Genomic DNA, 17,261 nt, shown 5'->3' with positions numbered 1-17,261 from the left:
GTGGTTGGGAGTGGCCAGCTGGCTCCTTAGAATCCACGATACGCAGGATGGTTCCCAGACCAGAGGTCGCAGCAGTGCCAAGTCGGGCTGGTTTGATGGTGCAAAGTGGCTCCTGCAATCTGCCATCCAGAAGCGGGGTAGCTTACTTTTGTTTGCCAGGGAAACGGGCCGAGGTTTGTGACTGGGGGCCTATGGCTGGGAGTGACCGGCTGGCGCCTGAAAAGCTACGATAGGCAGGATGGTGACCAGACCCATGGTGGCACCAGTGCCAAGTTGGGCTGGTTTGATAGTACCAAGTGGCTCCTGCAATCTGCCATCAAAAAGTTGGCAGGCCAGTTTTGTTTTCCAGGGAAAAGCGCCGTTGTTTCTGTTTGGGGGCCTGTGGCTGGGAGTGGCCGGCTGCCTCCTTTGAACCCAGGATACGCAGGATGGTTCCCAGAGCCAAGGTTACGCCAGTGCCAAGTTCGGCTGGTTTGATAGTACCAAGTGGATCCTGCAAACTGCCATCCAGAAGCGGGACAGCTTAATTTTGTTTCCCAGGGAAACGGGCCGAGGTATTTGTCTGGGGGCCTATGGCTGGGCGTGACTGGCTGGCTACTGAAAAGCTACGATAGGCAGGATGGTTATCAGGCTCATGGTGGCCCCACTGCCAAGTCGGGCTGGTTTGATAATACTAAATAACTCCTGAAATCTGCCATCCAGACGCGGGGCAGCGGATTTCTGTTTGCTGGAGAAAAGTTCCGTGGTTTTTTTTGGGGGGTATATGGCTGGACGTGGCCGGCTGGCTCCTTAAAAATCTCGATACGCAGGATTGTTCCCTGACCCAAGGTGGCATGAGTGCCAAGTCGGGCTGTTTTCGTAGTACCAAGTGCGTCCTGCAATTTGCCATCCAGAAGAGGGGCAGTTGAGTTTTGTTTGCCAGAGAAAAGGACCGTGGTATATGTTTGGGGGCATATGGCTGAGAGTGGCCGGCTGGCCCCTGAAAATCCACGATAGGCAGGATGGTTCCCAGAACCAAGGTGGCACCAGTGCCATGTTGGCCTGGTTTGATAGTACCATGTGGCTCCTGCAATCTGCCATCCAGAAGCGGGGCTGCTTACTTTTGCTTGCCAGGGAAACGGGCCGAGATATTTGTCTGGGGGCCTATGGCTGGGAGTGACCGGCTGGCTCCTGAAAAGCTACGATAGGCAGGATGGTGACCAGACCCATGGTGGCACCAGTGCCATGTTGGGCTGGTTTGATAGTACCAAGTGGCTCCTGCAATCTGCCATCAAAAACTTGGCAGGCCAGTTTTGTTTTCCAGGGAAAAGCGCCGTTGTTTCTGTTTGGGGGCCTGTGGCTGGGAGTGGCCGGCTGCCTCCTTTGAACCCAGGATACGCAGGATGGTTCCCAGAGCCAAGGTTACGCCAGTGCCAAGTTCGGCTGGTTTGATAGTACCAAGTGGATCCTGCAAACTGCCATCCAGAAGCGGGACAGCTTAATTTTGTTTCCCAGGGAAACGGGCCGAGGTATTTGTCTGGGGGCCTATGGCTGGGCGTGACTGGCTGGCTACTGAAAAGCTACGATAGGCAGGATGGTTACCAGGCTCATGGTGGCCCCACTGCCAAGTCGGGCTGGTTTGATAATACTAAATAACTCCTGAAATCTGCCATCCAGACGCGGGGCAGCGGATTTCTGTTTGCTGGAGAAAAGTTCCGTGGTTTTTTTTTGGGGGTATATGGCTGGACGTGGCCGGCTGGCTCCTTAAAAATCTCGATACGCAGGATTGTTCCCTGACCCAAGGTGGCATGAGTGCCAAGTCGGGCTGTTTTCGTAGTACCAAGTGCGTCCTGCAATTTGCCATCCAGAAGAGGGGCAGTTGAGTTTTGTTTGCCAGAGAAAAGGACCGTGGTATATGTTTGGGGGCATATGGCTGAGAGTGGCCGGCTGGCCCCTGAAAATCCACGATAGGCAGGATGGTTCCCAGAACCAAGGTGGCACCAGTGCCATGTTGGCCTGGTTTGATAGTACCATGTGGCTCCTGCAATCTGCCATCCAGAAGCGGGGCTGCTTACTTTTGCTTGCCAGGGAAACGGGCCGAGATATTTGTCTGGGGGCCTATGGCTGGGAGTGACCGGCTGGCTCCTGAAAAGCTACGATAGGCAGGATGGTGACCAGACCCATGGTGGCACCAGTGCCAAGTTGGGCTGGTTTGATAGTACCAAGTGGCTCCTGCAATCTGCCATCAAAAAGTTGTCAGGCGAGTTTTGTTTTCCAGGGAAAAGCGCCGTTGTTTGTGTTTGGGGGCCTGTGGCTGGGAGTGGCCGGCTGGCTAATTAGAACCCACGATACGCAGGATGGTTCCCAGACCAGAGGTGGCAACAGTGACAAGTCGGGCCAGTTTGATGGTGCAAAGTGGCTCCTGCAATCTGCCATCCAGAAGCAGGGCTGCTTACTTTTGTTTGCCAGGGAAAGGAGCCGAGGTTTTTGTCTGGGGGCCTATGGCTGGGAGTGACCAGCTGGCTCCTGAAAAGGTACGATAGGCAGGATGGTTACCAGACCCATGGTGGCACCAGTGCCAAGTTGGGCTGATTTGATAGTACCAAGTGGCTCCTGCAATCTGCCATCAAAATGTTGGTAGGCGAGTTTTGTTTTCCAGGGAAAAGCGCCGTTGTTTGTGTTTGGGGGCCTGTGGGTGGGAGTGGCCGGATGGCTAATTAGAATCCACGATACGCAGGATGGTTCCCAGACCTAAAGTGGCACCAGTGACAAGTCGGGCCAGTTTGATGGTGCAAAGTTGCTACTGAAATCTGCCATCCAGAAACGGGGCAGCTTACTTTTGTTTGCCAGGGAAACGGGCCAAGGTTTGTGTCTGGGGGCCTATGGCTGTGAGTGACCCGCTAGGTCCTTAAAAGCTACGAGAGGCATGATGGTGACCAGACCCATGGTGGCACCAGTGCCAAGTTGGGCTGGTTTGATAGTACCAAGTGGCTCCTGCAATCTGCCATCAAAAAGTCGGCAAGCGAGTGTTGATTTCCAGGGAAAAGCGCCGTTGTTTGTGTTTGGGGGCCTGTGGCAGGGAGTGGCCGGCTGGCTCCTTAGAATCCACGATACGCAGCATGGTTCCCAGACCCAAGGTGGCACCAGTGCCAAGTCGGGCTGGCTTGATAATACCAAGTGGTTCCTGCAATCGGCCATCAAAAAGTTGGCAGGCGAGTTTTGTTTTCCAGGGAAAAGCGCCGTTGTTTTTGTTTGGGGGCATATGGGTGGGAGTGGCCGGCTGGCTCCTTAGAATCCACGAGACGCAGGATGGTTCCCAGACCTGAGGTGGCACCAGTGCCAAGTTGGGCTGGTTTGATAGTACCAAGTGCGTCCTGCAATCTGCCATCCAGAAGCGGGGTAGCTTACTTTTGTTTGCCAGGGAAACGGGCCGAGGTTTGTGTCTGGGGGCCTATGGCTGGGAGTGACCGGCTGGCTCCTGAAAAGCTACGATAGGCAGGATGGTGACCAGACCCATGGTGGCACCAGTGCCAAGTTGGGCTGGTTTGATAGTACCAAGTGGCTCCTGCAATCTGCCATCAAAAAGTTGGCAGGTGAGTTTTGTTTTCCAGGGAAAAGCGCCGTTGTTTGTGTTTGGGGGCCTGTGGTTGGGAGTGGCCAGCTGGCTCCTTAGAATCCACGATACGCAGGATGGTTCCCAGACCAGAGGTCGCAGCAGTGCCAAGTCGGGCTGGTTTGATGGTGCAAAGTGGCTCCTGCAATCTGCCATCCAGAAGCGGGGTAGCTTACTTTTGTTTGCCAGGGAAACGGGCCGAGGTTTGTGACTGGGGGCCTATGGCTGGGAGTGACCGGCTGGCGCCTGAAAAGCTACGATAGGCAGGATGGTGACCAGACCCATGGTGGCACCAGTGCCAAGTTGGGCTGGTTTGATAGTACCAAGTGGCTCCTGCAATCTGCCATCAAAAAGTTGGCAGGCCAGTTTTGTTTTCCAGGGAAAAGCGCCGTTGTTTCTGTTTGGGGGCCTGTGGCTGGGAGTGGCCGGCTGCCTCCTTTGAACCCAGGATACGCAGGATGGTTCCCAGAGCCAAGGTTACGCCAGTGCCAAGTTCGGCTGGTTTGATAGTACCAAGTGGATCCTGCAAACTGCCATCCAGAAGCGGGACAGCTTAATTTTGTTTCCCAGGGAAACGGGCCGAGGTATTTGTCTGGGGGCCTATGGCTGGGCGTGACTGGCTGGCTACTGAAAAGCTACGATAGGCAGGATGGTTATCAGGCTCATGGTGGCCCCACTGCCAAGTCGGGCTGGTTTGATAATACTAAATAACTCCTGAAATCTGCCATCCAGACGCGGGGCAGCGGATTTCTGTTTGCTGGAGAAAAGTTCCGTGGTTTTTTTTGGGGGGTATATGGCTGGACGTGGCCGGCTGGCTCCTTAAAAATCTCGATACGCAGGATTGTTCCCTGACCCAAGGTGGCATGAGTGCCAAGTCGGGCTGTTTTCGTAGTACCAAGTGCGTCCTGCAATTTGCCATCCAGAAGAGGGGCAGTTGAGTTTTGTTTGCCAGAGAAAAGGACCGTGGTATATGTTTGGGGGCATATGGCTGAGAGTGGCCGGCTGGCCCCTGAAAATCCACGATAGGCAGGATGGTTCCCAGAACCAAGGTGGCACCAGTGCCATGTTGGCCTGGTTTGATAGTACCATGTGGCTCCTGCAATCTGCCATCCAGAAGCGGGGCTGCTTACTTTTGCTTGCCAGGGAAACGGGCCGAGATATTTGTCTGGGGGCCTATGGCTGGGAGTGACCGGCTGGCTCCTGAAAAGCTACGATAGGCAGGATGGTGACCAGACCCATGGTGGCACCAGTGCCATGTTGGGCTGGTTTGATAGTACCAAGTGGCTCCTGCAATCTGCCATCAAAAACTTGGCAGGCCAGTTTTGTTTTCCAGGGAAAAGCGCCGTTGTTTCTGTTTGGGGGCCTGTGGCTGGGAGTGGCCGGCTGCCTCCTTTGAACCCAGGATACGCAGGATGGTTCCCAGAGCCAAGGTTACGCCAGTGCCAAGTTCGGCTGGTTTGATAGTACCAAGTGGATCCTGCAAACTGCCATCCAGAAGCGGGACAGCTTAATTTTGTTTCCCAGGGAAACGGGCCGAGGTATTTGTCTGGGGGCCTATGGCTGGGCGTGACTGGCTGGCTACTGAAAAGCTACGATAGGCAGGATGGTTACCAGGCTCATGGTGGCCCCACTGCCAAGTCGGGCTGGTTTGATAATACTAAATAACTCCTGAAATCTGCCATCCAGACGCGGGGCAGCGGATTTCTGTTTGCTGGAGAAAAGTTCCGTGGTTTTTTTTTTGGGGTATATGGCTGGACGTGGCCGGCTGGCTCCTTAAAAATCTCGATACGCAGGATTGTTCCCTGACCCAAGGTGGCATGAGTGCCAAGTCGGGCTGTTTTCGTAGTACCAAGTGCGTCCTGCAATTTGCCATCCAGAAGAGGGGCAGTTGAGTTTTGTTTGCCAGAGAAAAGGACCGTGGTATATGTTTGGGGGCATATGGCTGAGAGTGGCCGGCTGGCCCCTGAAAATCCACGATAGGCAGGATGGTTCCCAGAACCAAGGTGGCACCAGTGCCATGTTGGCCTGGTTTGATAGTACCATGTGGCTCCTGCAATCTGCCATCCAGAAGCGGGGCTGCTTACTTTTGCTTGCCAGGGAAACGGGCCGAGATATTTGTCTGGGGGCCTATGGCTGGGAGTGACCGGCTGGCTCCTGAAAAGCTACGATAGGCAGGATGGTGACCAGACCCATGGTGGCACCAGTGCCAAGTTGGGCTGGTTTGATAGTACCAAGTGGCTCCTGCAATCTGCCATCCAAAAGTTGTCAGGCGAGTTTTGTTTTCCAGGGAAAAGCGCCGTTGTTCTTGTTTAGAGGCCTGTGGCTGGGAGTGGCCGGCTGCCTCCTTTGAACCCAGGATACGCAGGATGGTTCCCAGAGCCAAGGTGGCACCAGTGCCAAGTTGGGCTGGTTTGATAGTACCAAGTGGCTCCTGCAATCTGCCATCCAGAAGCGGGACAGCTTACTTTTGTTTCCCAGGGAAACGGGCCGAGGTATTTGTCTGGGGGCCTATGGCTGGGAGTGACCGGCTGGCTACTGAAAAGCTACGATAGGCAGGATGGTTACCAGACTCATGGTGGCACCAGTGCCAAGTCGGGCTGGTTTGATAATACTAAATAGCTCCTGAAATCTGCCATTCAGACGCGGGGCAGCGGATTTTTGTTTGCTGGAGAAAAGTTCCGTGGTTTTATTTTGGGGGTATATGGCTGGACGTGGCCGGCTGGCTCCATAAAAAGATCGATACGCAGGATTGTTCCCTGACCCAAGGTGGCATCAGTGCCAAGTCGGGCTGTTTTCGTAGTACCAAGTGCGTCCTGCAATTTGCCATCCAGAAGAGGGGCAGTTGAGTTTTGTTTGTCAGAGAAAAGGGCCGTGGTATGTGTTTGGATCCATATGGCTGAGATTGGCCGGCTGGCCCCTGAAAATCCACGATAGGCAGGATGGTTCCCAGAGCCAAGGTGGCACCAGTGCCATGTTTGCCTGGTCTGATAGTACCATGTGCCTCCTGCAATCTGCCATCAAAATGTTGGCAGGCGAGTTTTGTTTTCCAGGGAAAAGCGCCGTATTTTGTGTTTGGGCGCCTGTGGCTCAGAGTGGCCGGGTGGCTGCTTAGAATCCACGATACGCAGGATGGTTCCCAGACCCAAGGTGGCACCAGTGCCAAGTCGGGCTGGTTTGACACTACCAAGTGGCTCCTGCAATCTGCCATCCAGAATCGGGGCAGCTTAATTTTGTTTGCCAGGGAAACGGTCCGAGGTTTGTGTCTGGGGGCCTATGGCTGGGAGTGACCGGCTGGCTCCTGAAATGCTACAATAGGCAGGATGGTTCCCAGACCCATAGTGGCACCAGTACCAAGTTGGGATGATTTGATAGTACCAAGTGGCTCCTGCAATCTGCCATCAAAAAGCTGGCAGGCGAGTTTTGTTTTCCAGGGAAAAGCGCCGTTGTTTGTGTTTGGGGGCCTGTGGCTGGGAGTGGCCGGCTGGCTCCTTAGAATCCACGATATGCAGGATTGTTCCCAGACCCAAGGTGGCACCAGTGCCAAGTCGGGCTGGTTTGATGGTGCAAAGTGGCTCCTGCAATCTGCCATCCAGACGCGGGGCAGCGGATTTTTGTTTCCATGAGAAATGGTCCATGGTTTGTTTTTGGGGGTATATGGCTCAGCGTGGCCGGCTGGCTCCTTAAAAAGCTCGATATGCAGGATGGTTCCCTGACACAAGGTGGCACCAGTGCCACGTCGGGCGGTTTTCGTAGTACAAAGTGCGTCCTAAAATTTGCCATCCAGAAGAGGGGCAGTTGAGTTTTGTTTGCCTGTGAAACGGGCCGTTGTTTTTGATTGGGGTCTGTGGCCGAGAGTGTTCGGCTGGCTCCTGACAACCCACAATACGCAGGATGGTTCCCAGACCCAAGGTGGCACCAGTGCCAAGTCGGGCTGGTTTGATAGTACCAAGTGGCTCCTGCAATCTGCCATCCAGAAGCGGTGCAGTTGAGTTTTGTTTGCCAGAGAAAAGGGCCGTGGGTTGTGTTTGGGGGCATATGGCTTGGAGTGGCCGGCTGTCTCATTAAAAAGATCGATACGCAGGATGGTTCCGAGACCCAAGGTGGCACCAGTGCCAAGTCGGGCTGTTTTTATAGTACCAAGTGCGTCCTGCAATTTGCCATCCAGAAGAGGGGCAGTGGAGTTTTGTTTGCCAGAGAATAGCGCCGTTGTTTGTGTTTGGGGGCTTGTGGCTGGGAGTGGCCGACTGGCGCCTTAGAATCTGTGTTACGCAGCATGGTTCCCAGACCAGAGGTGGCACCAGTTCCAAGTCGGGCTGGTTTGATAGTACCAAGGGGCTCCTGCAATCTGCCATCCAGAAGCGGGGCAGCTTACTTTTGTTTGCCAGGGAAACGGGCCGAGGTTTGTGACTGGGGACCTATGGCTGGGAGTGACCGGCTGGCTCCTGAAAAGCTACGATAGGCAGGATGGTGACCAGACCCATGGTGGCACCAGTGCCAAGTTGGGCTGGTTTGATAGTACCAAGTGGCTCCTGCAATCTGCCATCAAAAAGTTGGCAGGCGAGTTTTGTTTTCCAGGGAAAAGCGCCGTTGTTTGTGTTTGAGGGCCTGTGGCTGGGAGTGGCCGGCTGGCTCCTTAGAATCCACGATACGCAGGATGGTTCCCAGACCAGAGGTGGCACCTTTGCCAAGTTGGGCTGGTTTGATAGTACCAAGTGCGTCCTGCAATCTGCCATCCAGAAGCGGGGCAGCTTACTTTTGTTTGCCAGGGAAACGGGCCGAGGTTTGTGTCTGGGGGCCTATGGCTGGGAGTGACCTGCTAGGTCCTGAAAAGCTGCGATAGGCAGGATGGTGACCAGACCCATGGTGGCACCAGTGCCAAGTTGGGCTGGTTTGATAGTACCAAGTGGCTCCTGCAATCTGCCATCCAGAAGCGGGGTAGCTTACTTTTGTTTGCCAGGGAAACGGGCAGAGCTTTGTGTCTGGGGGCATATGGCTGAGAGTGGCCGTCTGGCCCCTGAAAATCCACGATAGGCAGGATGGTTCCCAGACCAGAGGTGGCACCAGTGCCAAGTCGGGCTGGTTTGATAGTACTAAATAGACCCTGCAATCTGCCATCAAAAAGTTGGCAGGCCAGTTTTGTTTTCCAAGGAAAAGCACCGTTGTTTGTGTTTGGGGGACTGTGGCTGGGAGTGGCCGGCTGGCTCCTTAGAACACACGATACGCAGGATGGTTCCCAGACCCAAGGTGGCACCAGTGCCACGTCGGGCTGGTTTGATGGTGAAAAGTGGCTCCTGCAATCTGCCATCCTGAAGCGGGGTAGCTTACTTTTGTGTGCCAGGGAAACGGGCCGAGGTTTATGACTGGGGGCCTAGGGCTAGGAGTGACAGGCTGGCTCCTGAAAAGCTACAATAGGCAGGATGGTTCCCAGACCCAAGGTGGCACCAGTGCCAAGTTGGGCTGGTTTGATGGTACCAAGTGGCTCCTGCAATCTGCCATCAAAAAGTTGGCAGGCCAGTTTTGTTTTCCAGGGAAAAGCGCCGTTGTTTGTGTTTGGGGGACTGTGGCTGGGAGTGGCCGGCTGGCTCCTTAGAACCCACGATACGCAGGATGGTTCCCAGACCAGAGGTGGCACCAGTGCCAAGTTGGGCTGGTTTGATAGTCCCAAGTGTCTCCTGCAATCTGCCATCCAGAAGCGGGGCAGCTTACTTTTGTTTGCCAGAGAAATAGGCCTAGGTTTTTGTTTGGGGGCCTGTGGCTAGGAGTGGCCGGCTGGCTCCTAAGAATCCACGATACGCAGGATGTTTACCAGACCCATGGTGGCACCAGTGCCAAGTTGGGCTGGTTTGATAGTACCATTGGCTCCTGCAAACTCCATCAAAAAGTTGGCAGGCGTGTTTTGTTTTCCAGGGAACAGCGCCGTTGATTTTGTTTGGGGGCCTGTGGCTGGGAGTGGCCGGCTGGCTCCTTAGAGACCACGATACGCAGGATGGTTCCCAGACCCAAGGTGGCACCAGTGCCAAGTCGGGCTGGTTTGATAGTACCAAGTGGCTCCTGCAATCTGCCATCCAGAAGTGAGGCAGCTAAGTTTTGTTTGCTAGAAAAAAGGGCCGTGGTTTTTGTTGGGGACCTGTGGCTGGGAGTAGCCGGCTGGCTCCTTAGAATCCACGATACGCAGGATGGTTCCCAGACCCAAGGTGGCACCAGTGCCAAGTTGGGCTGGTTTGATAGTACCAAGTGCGTCCTGCAATCTGCCATCCACAAGCGGCGCCGCTTAGTTTTGTTTGCCACGGAAACGGGCCGAGGTTTGTGTCTGGGGGCCTATGGCTGGGAGTGACCGGCTAGGTCCTGAAAATCTACGATAGGCAGGATGGTGACCAGACCCATGGTGGCACCAGTGCCAAGTTGGGCTGGTTTGATAGTACCAAGTGGCTCCGGCAATCTGCCATCAAAATTTGGCAGGCGAGTTTTGTTTTCCAGGGAAAAGCGCCGTTGTTTGTGTTTGAGGGCCTGTGGCTGGGAGTGGCCGGCTGGCTCCTTAGAATCCACGACACGCAGGATGGTTCCCAGACCTGAGGTGGCACCAGTGCCAAGTCGGGCTAGTTTGATGGTGCAAAGTGGCTCCTGCAATCTGCCATCCAGAAGCGGGGCAGCTTACTTTTGTTTTCCAGGGAAACGGGCCGAGCTTTTTGTCTGGGGTCTATGGCTGGGAGTGACCGGCTGGCTCCTGAAAAGCTACGATAGGCAGGATGGTGACCAGACCCATGGTGGCACCAGAGCCATGTTCGGCTGATTTCAAAGTACAAAGTTGCTCCTGCAATCTTCCATCAAAAAGTCAGCAGGCGAGTTTTGTTTTCCAGGGAAAAGCGCCGTTGTTTGTGTCTGCGGGCCTGTGGCTGGAGTGGCCGGCTGGCTCCTTTCAACACACGATACGCCGGATGGTTCCCAGACCTGAGGTGGCACCAGTGCCAAGTTGGGCTGGTTTGATAGTACCAAGTGGTTCCTGCAATCTGCCATCAAAATGTTGGCAGGCGAGTTTTGTTTTCCAGGCAAAAGCGCCGTTGTTTTTTTTTGGGGGCCTGTGGCTGGGAGTGGCCGGCTGGCTCCTTAGAATCCACGATACGCAGGATGGTTCCCAGACCAGAGGTGGCACCAGTACCAAGTCGGGCTGGTTTGATAATAACAAGTGGATCCTGCAATCTGCCATCCAGAAGCGGGGCAGCTTACTTTTGTTTGCCAGGGAAACGGGCCGAGCTTTGTGTCTGGGGGCCTATGGCTGGGAGTGACCGGCTGGCTCCTGAAAAGCTACGATAGGCAGGATGGTGACCAGACCCATGGTGGCACCAGTGCCAAGTTGGGCTGGTTTGATAGTACCAAGTGGCTCCTGCAATCTGCCATCAAAAAGTTGGCAGGCGAGTTTTGTTTTCCAGGGAAAAGCGTCGTTGTTTGTGTTTGGGGGCCTGTGGCTGGGAGTGGCCGTCTTGCTAATTGGAATCCACGATACGCATGATGGTTCCCAGACCTGAGGTGGCACCAGTGACAAGTCGGGCCAGTTTGATGGTGCAAAGTGGCTCCTGCAATCTGCCATCCAGAAGCGGGGCAGCTTACTTTTGTTTGCCAGGGAAACGGGCCGAGGTTTGTGTCTGGGGGCCTATGGCTGGGAGTGACCGGCTGGCTCCTGAAAAGCTACGATAATCAGGATGGTGACCAGACCCATGGTGGCACCAGTGCCAAGTTGGGCTGATTTGATAGTACCAAGTGGCTCCTGCGATCTGCCATCAAAAAGTTGGCAGGCGAGTTTTGTTTTCCAGGGAAAAGCGCTGTTGTTTGTATTTGGGGGCCTGTGGCTGGGAGTGACCGGCTGGCTCCTTAGAATCCACGATACGCAGGATGGTTCCCAGACCCAAGGTGGCACCAGTGCCAAGTTGGGCTGGTTTGATTATACCAAGTGGTTCCTGCAATCTGCCATCCAGAAGCGGGGCAGCTTACTTTTGTTTGCCAGGGAAACGGGCCGAGCTTTGTGTCTGGGGGCCTATGGCTGGGAGTGACCTGCTAGGTCCTGAAAAGCTACGATAGGCAGGATGGTGACCAGACCCATGGTGGCACCAGTGCCAAGTTGGGCTGGTTTGATAGTACCAAGTGGCTCCTGCAATCTGCCATCAAAAAGTTGGCAGGCGAGTTTTGTTTTCCAGGAAAAAGCGCCGTTGTTTGTGTTTGGGGGCCTGTGGCTGGGAGTGGCCGGCTGGCTCCTTAGAATCCACGATACGCAGCATTGTTCCCAGACCAGAGGTGGCACCAGTGCCAAGTCGGGCTAGTTTGATGGTGCAAAGTGGCTCCTGCAATCTGCCATCCAGTAGCGGGGTAGCTTACTTTTTTTTGCCAGGGAAACGGGCCGAGGTTTTTGTCTGGAGGCCTATGGCTGGGAGTGACCGGCTAGGTCCTGAAAAGCTACGATAGGCAGGATGGTGACCAGACCCATGGTGGCACCAGTGCCAAGTTGGGCTGGTTTGATAGTACCAAGTGGCTCCTGCAATCTGCCATCAAAACGTTGTCAGGCGAGTTTTGTTTTCCAGGGAAAAGCGCCGTTGTTTGTGTTTGCGGGCCTGTGGCTGGGAGTGGCCGGCTGACTCCTTAGAATCCACGATACGCAGGATGGTTCCCAGACCCAAGATGGCACCAGTGCCAAGTCGGGCTGGTTTGATAGTACCAAGTGGTTCCTGCAATCTGCCATCCAGAAGCGGGGTAGCTTACTTTTGTTTGCCAGGGAAACGGGCCGAGCTTTGTTTTTGGGGGCCTGTGGCTGGCAGTGGCCAGCTGGCTCCTGAAAATCCATGATACGCAGCATGGTTCCCAGACCCAAGATGGCACCAGTGCCAAGTGGGGCTGGTTTGACAGTGTCAAGTGCCTCATGCAATCTCCCATCCAGAAACGGGGCAGCTGAGTTCTTTTGCCTGTGAACCGGCCGTTGTTTTTGATTGGGGTCTGTGGCCGAGAATGGTCGACTGGCTACTGACAATCCACAATACGCAGGATGGTTCCCAGACTCAAGGTGGCACCAGGGCCAAGTCGGGCTCGTTTGATAGTACCAAGTGGCTCCTGCAATCTGCCATCCTGACGCGGGGCAGCGGATCTTTGTTTGCCAGAGTAAAGTTCCGTGGTTTGTTTTTGGGGGCATATGGCTGGGAGTGGCCGGCTGGCTCCTTAAGAAGCTCGATACGCAGGATGGTTCCCAGATCCATGGTGGCACCATTGCCTAGTTTGGCTGTTTTTGTAGTACCAAGTGCGTCCTGCAATTTTCCATCCAGAAGAAGGGCAGTTGAGTTTTGTTTTCCAGGGAAAAGCGCCGTTGTTTTTGTTTGGAGGCCTGTGGCTGGGAGTGGCCGGCTGGCTCCTTTCAACACACGATACGCCGGATGGTTCCCAACCCAAGGTGGCACCAGTGCCAAGTTGGGCTGGTTTGATAGTACCAAGTGGCTCCTGCAATCTGCCATCCAGAAGCGGGGCAGCTTACTTTTGTTTGCCAGGGAAACGGGCCGAGGTTTGTGACTGGGGGCCTATGGCTGGGAGTGACCGGCTGGCTCCTGAAAAGCTACGATAATCAGGATGGTGACCAGACCCATGGTGGCACCAGTGCCAAGTTGGGCTGATTTGATAGTACCAAGTGGCTCCTGCGATCTGCCATCAAAAAGTTGGCAGGCGAGTTTTGTTTTCCAGGGAAAAGCGCTGTTGTTTGTATTTGGGGGCCTGTGGCTGGGAGTGACCGGCTGGCTCCTTAGAATCCACGATACGCAGGATGGTTCCCAGACCCAAGGTGGCACCAGTGCCAAGTTGGGCTGGTTTGATTATACCAAGTGGTTCCTGCAATCTGCCATCCAGAAGCGGGGCAGCATACTTTTGTTTGCCAGGGAAACGGGCCGAGCTTTGTGTCTGGGGGCCTATGGCTGGGAGTGACCTGCTAGGTCCTGAAAAGCTACGTTAGGCAGGATGGTGACCAGACCCATGGTGGCACCAGTGCCAAGTTGGGCTGGTTTGATAGTACCAAGTGGCTCCTGCAATCTGCCATCAAAAAGTTGGCAGGCGAGTTTTGTTTTCCAGGAAAAAGCGCCGTTGTTTGTGTTTGGGGGCCTGTGGCTGGGAGTGGCCGGCTGGCTCCTTAGAATCCACGATACGCAGCATTGTTCCCAGACCAGAGGTGGCACCAGTGCCAAGTCGGGCTAGTTTGATGGTGCAAAGTGGCTCCTGCAATCTGCCATCCAGTAGCGGGGTAGCTTACTTTTTTTTGCCAGGGAAACGGGCCGAGGTTTTTGTCTGGAGGCCTATGGCTGGGAGTGACCGGCTAGGTCCTGAAAAGCTACGATAGGCAGGATGGTGACCAGACCCATGGTGGCACCAGTGCCAAGTTGGGCTGGTTTGATAGTACCAAGTGGCTCCTGCAATCTGCCATCAAAACGTTGTCAGGCGAGTTTTGTTTTCCAGGGAAAAGCGCTGTTGTTTGTATTTGGGGGCCTGTGGCTGGGAGTGACCGGCTGGCTCCTTAGAATCCACGATACGCAGGATGGTTCCCAGACCCAAGGTGGCACCAGTGCCAAGTTGGGCTGGTTTGATTATACCAAGTGGTTCCTGCAATCTGCCATCCAGAAGCGGGGCAGCTTACTTTTGTTTGCCAGGGAAACGGGCCGAGCTTTGTGTCTGGGGGCCTATGGCTGGGAGTGACCTGCTAGGTCCTGAAAAGCTACGTTAGGCAGGATGGTGACCAGACCCATGGTGGCACCAGTGCCAAGTTGGGCTGGTTTGATAGTACCAAGTGGCTCCTGCAATCTGCCATCAAAAAGTTGGCAGGCGAGTTTTGTTTTCCAGGAAAAAGCGCCGTTGTTTGTGTTTGGGGGCCTGTGGCTGGGAGTGGCCGGCTGGCTCCTTAGAATCCACGATACGCAGCATTGTTCCCAGACCAGAGGTGGCACCAGTGCCAAGTCGGGCTAGTTTGATGGTGCAAAGTGGCTCCTGCAATCTGCCATCCAGTAGCGGGGTAGCTTACTTTTTTTTGCCAGGGAAACGGGCCGAGGTTTTTGTCTGGAGGCCTATGGCTGGGAGTGACCGGCTAGGTCCTGAAAAGCTACGATAGGCAGGATGGTGACCAGACCCATGGTGGCACCAGTGCCAAGTTGGGCTGGTTTGATAGTACCAAGTGGCTCCTGCAATCTGCCATCAAAACGTTGTCAGGCGAGTTTTGTTTTCCAGGGAAAAGCGCCGTTGTTTGTGTTTGCGGGCCTGTGGCTGGGAGTGGCCGGCTGGCTCCTTAGAATCCACGATACGCAGGATGGTTCCCAGACCCAAGATGGCACCAGTGCCAAGTCGGGCTGGTTTGATAGTACCAAGTGGTTCCTGCAATCTGCCATCCAGAAGCGGGGTAGCTTACTTTTGTTTCCTAGGGAAACGGGCCGAGCTTTGTTTTTGGGGGCCTGTGGCTGGCAGTGGCCAGCTGGCTCCTGAAAATGCATGATACGCAGCATGGTTCCCAGACCCAAGATGGCACCAGTGCCAAGTGGGGCTGGTTTGACAGTGTCAAGTGCCTCATGCAATCTCCCATCCAGAAACGGGGCAGCTGAGTTCTTTTGCCTGTGAACCGGCCGTTGTTTTTGATTGGGGTCTGTGGCCGAGAATGGTCGACTGGCTACTGACAATCCACAATACGCAGGATGGTTCCCAGACTCAAGGTGGCACCAGGGCCAAGTCGGGCTCGTTTGATAGTACCAAGTGGCTCCTGCAATCTGCCATCCTGACGCGGGGCAGCGGATCTTTGTTTGCCAGAGTAAAGTTCCGTGGTTTGTTTTTGGGGGCATATGGCTGGGAGTGGCCGGCTGGCTCCTTAAGAAGCTCGATACGCAGGATGGTTCCCAGATCCATGGTGGCACCATTGCCTAGTTTGGCTGTTTTTGTAGTACCAAGTGCGTCCTGCAATTTTCCATCCAGAAGAAGGGCAGTTGAGTTTTGTTTTCCAGGGAAAAGCGCCGTTGTTTTTGTTTGGAGGCCTGTGGCTGGGAGTGGCCGGCTGGCTCCTTTCAACACACGATACGCCGGATGGTTCCCAACCCAAGGTGGCACCAGTGCCAAGTTGGGCTGGTTTGATAGTACCAAGTGGCTCCTGCAATCTGCCATCCAGAAGCGGGGCAGCTTACTTTTGTTTGCCAGGGAAACGGGCCGAGGTTTGTGACTGGGGGCCTATGGCTGGGAGTGACCGGCTGGCTCCTGAAAAGCTACGATAGGCAGGATGGTGACCAGACCCATGGTAGCACCAGTGCCAAGTTGGGCTGGTTTGATAGTACCAAGTGGCTCCTGCAATCTGCCATCAAAAACTTGGCAGGCGAGTTTTGTTTTCCAGGGAAAAGCGCCGTTGTTTGTGTTTGGGGGCCTGTGGGTGGGAGTGGCCGGCTGGCTCCTTAGAATCCACGATATGCAGGATGGTTCCCAGACCTGAGGTGGCACCAGTGCCAAGTCGGGCTGGTTTGATGGTGCAAAGTGGCTCCTGCGATCTGCCATCCAGACGCAGGGCAGCAGATTTTTGTTTCCAAGAGAAATGGTCCGTGGTTTGTTTTTGGGGGTATATGGCTGGGCGTGGCCTGCTGGCTCCTTAAAAAGCTACGATAGGCAGGATGGTTCCCTGACCCAAGGTGGCACCAGTGCCAAGTCGGGCGGTTTTCGTAGTACAAAGTGCGTCCTAAAATTTGCCATCCAGAAGAGGGGCAGTTGAGTTTTGTTTATCAGAGAAAAGGGCCGTGTTTTTTTTTTGGGGGCATATGGCTGAGAGTGGCCGTCTGGCCCCTGAAAATCCACGATAGGCAGGATGGTTCCCAGACCAGAGGTGGCACCAGTGCCAAGTCGGGCTGGTTTGATAGTACTAAATAGCACCTGCAATCTGCCATCAAAAAGTTGGCAGGCCAGTTTTCTTTTCCAGGGAAAAGCACCGTTGTTTGTGTTTGGGGGACTGTGGCTGGGAGTGGCCGGCTGGCTCCTTAGAACACACGATACGCAGGATGGTTCCCAGACCCAAGGTGGCACCAGTGCCACGTCGGGCTAGTTTGATGGTGCAAAGTGGCTCCTGCAATCTGCCATCCTGAAGTGGGGTAGCTTACTTTTGTGTGCCAGGAAACGGGCCGAGGTTTATGACTGGGGGCCTAGGGCTAGGAGTGACAGGCTGGCTCCTGAAAAGCTACAATAGGCAGGACTGGTTCCCAGACCCAAGGTGGCACCAGTGCCAAGTTGGGCTGGTTTGATGGTACCAAGTGGCTCCTGCAATCTGCCATCAAAAAGTTGGCAGGCCAGTTTTGTTTTCCAGGGAAAAGCGCCGTTGTTTGTGTTTGGGGACTGTGGCTGGGAGTGGCCGGCTGGCTCCTTAGAACACAGATACGCAGGATGGTTCCCAGACCAGAGGTGGCACCAGTGCCAAGTTGGGCTGGTTTGATAGTCCCAAGTGTCTCCTGCAATCTGCCATCCAGAAGCGGGGCAGCTTACTTCTTTTGTTTGCCAGAGAAATAGGCCTAGGTTTTGTTTGGGGGCCTGTGGCTAGGAGTGGCCGGCTGGCTCCTAAGAATCCACGATACGCAGGATGTTTACATGACCCATGGTGGCACCAGTGCCAAGTTGGGCTGGTTTGATAGTACCAAGTGGCTCCTGC

Source organism: Melospiza melodia, chromosome 3, assembly GCF_035770615.1.
Source record: "Melospiza melodia melodia isolate bMelMel2 chromosome 3, bMelMel2.pri, whole genome shotgun sequence".
NCBI classification, from domain to species: Eukaryota; Metazoa; Chordata; class Aves; order Passeriformes; family Passerellidae; genus Melospiza; species Melospiza melodia.
This window is presented reverse-complemented; position numbering follows the sequence as displayed.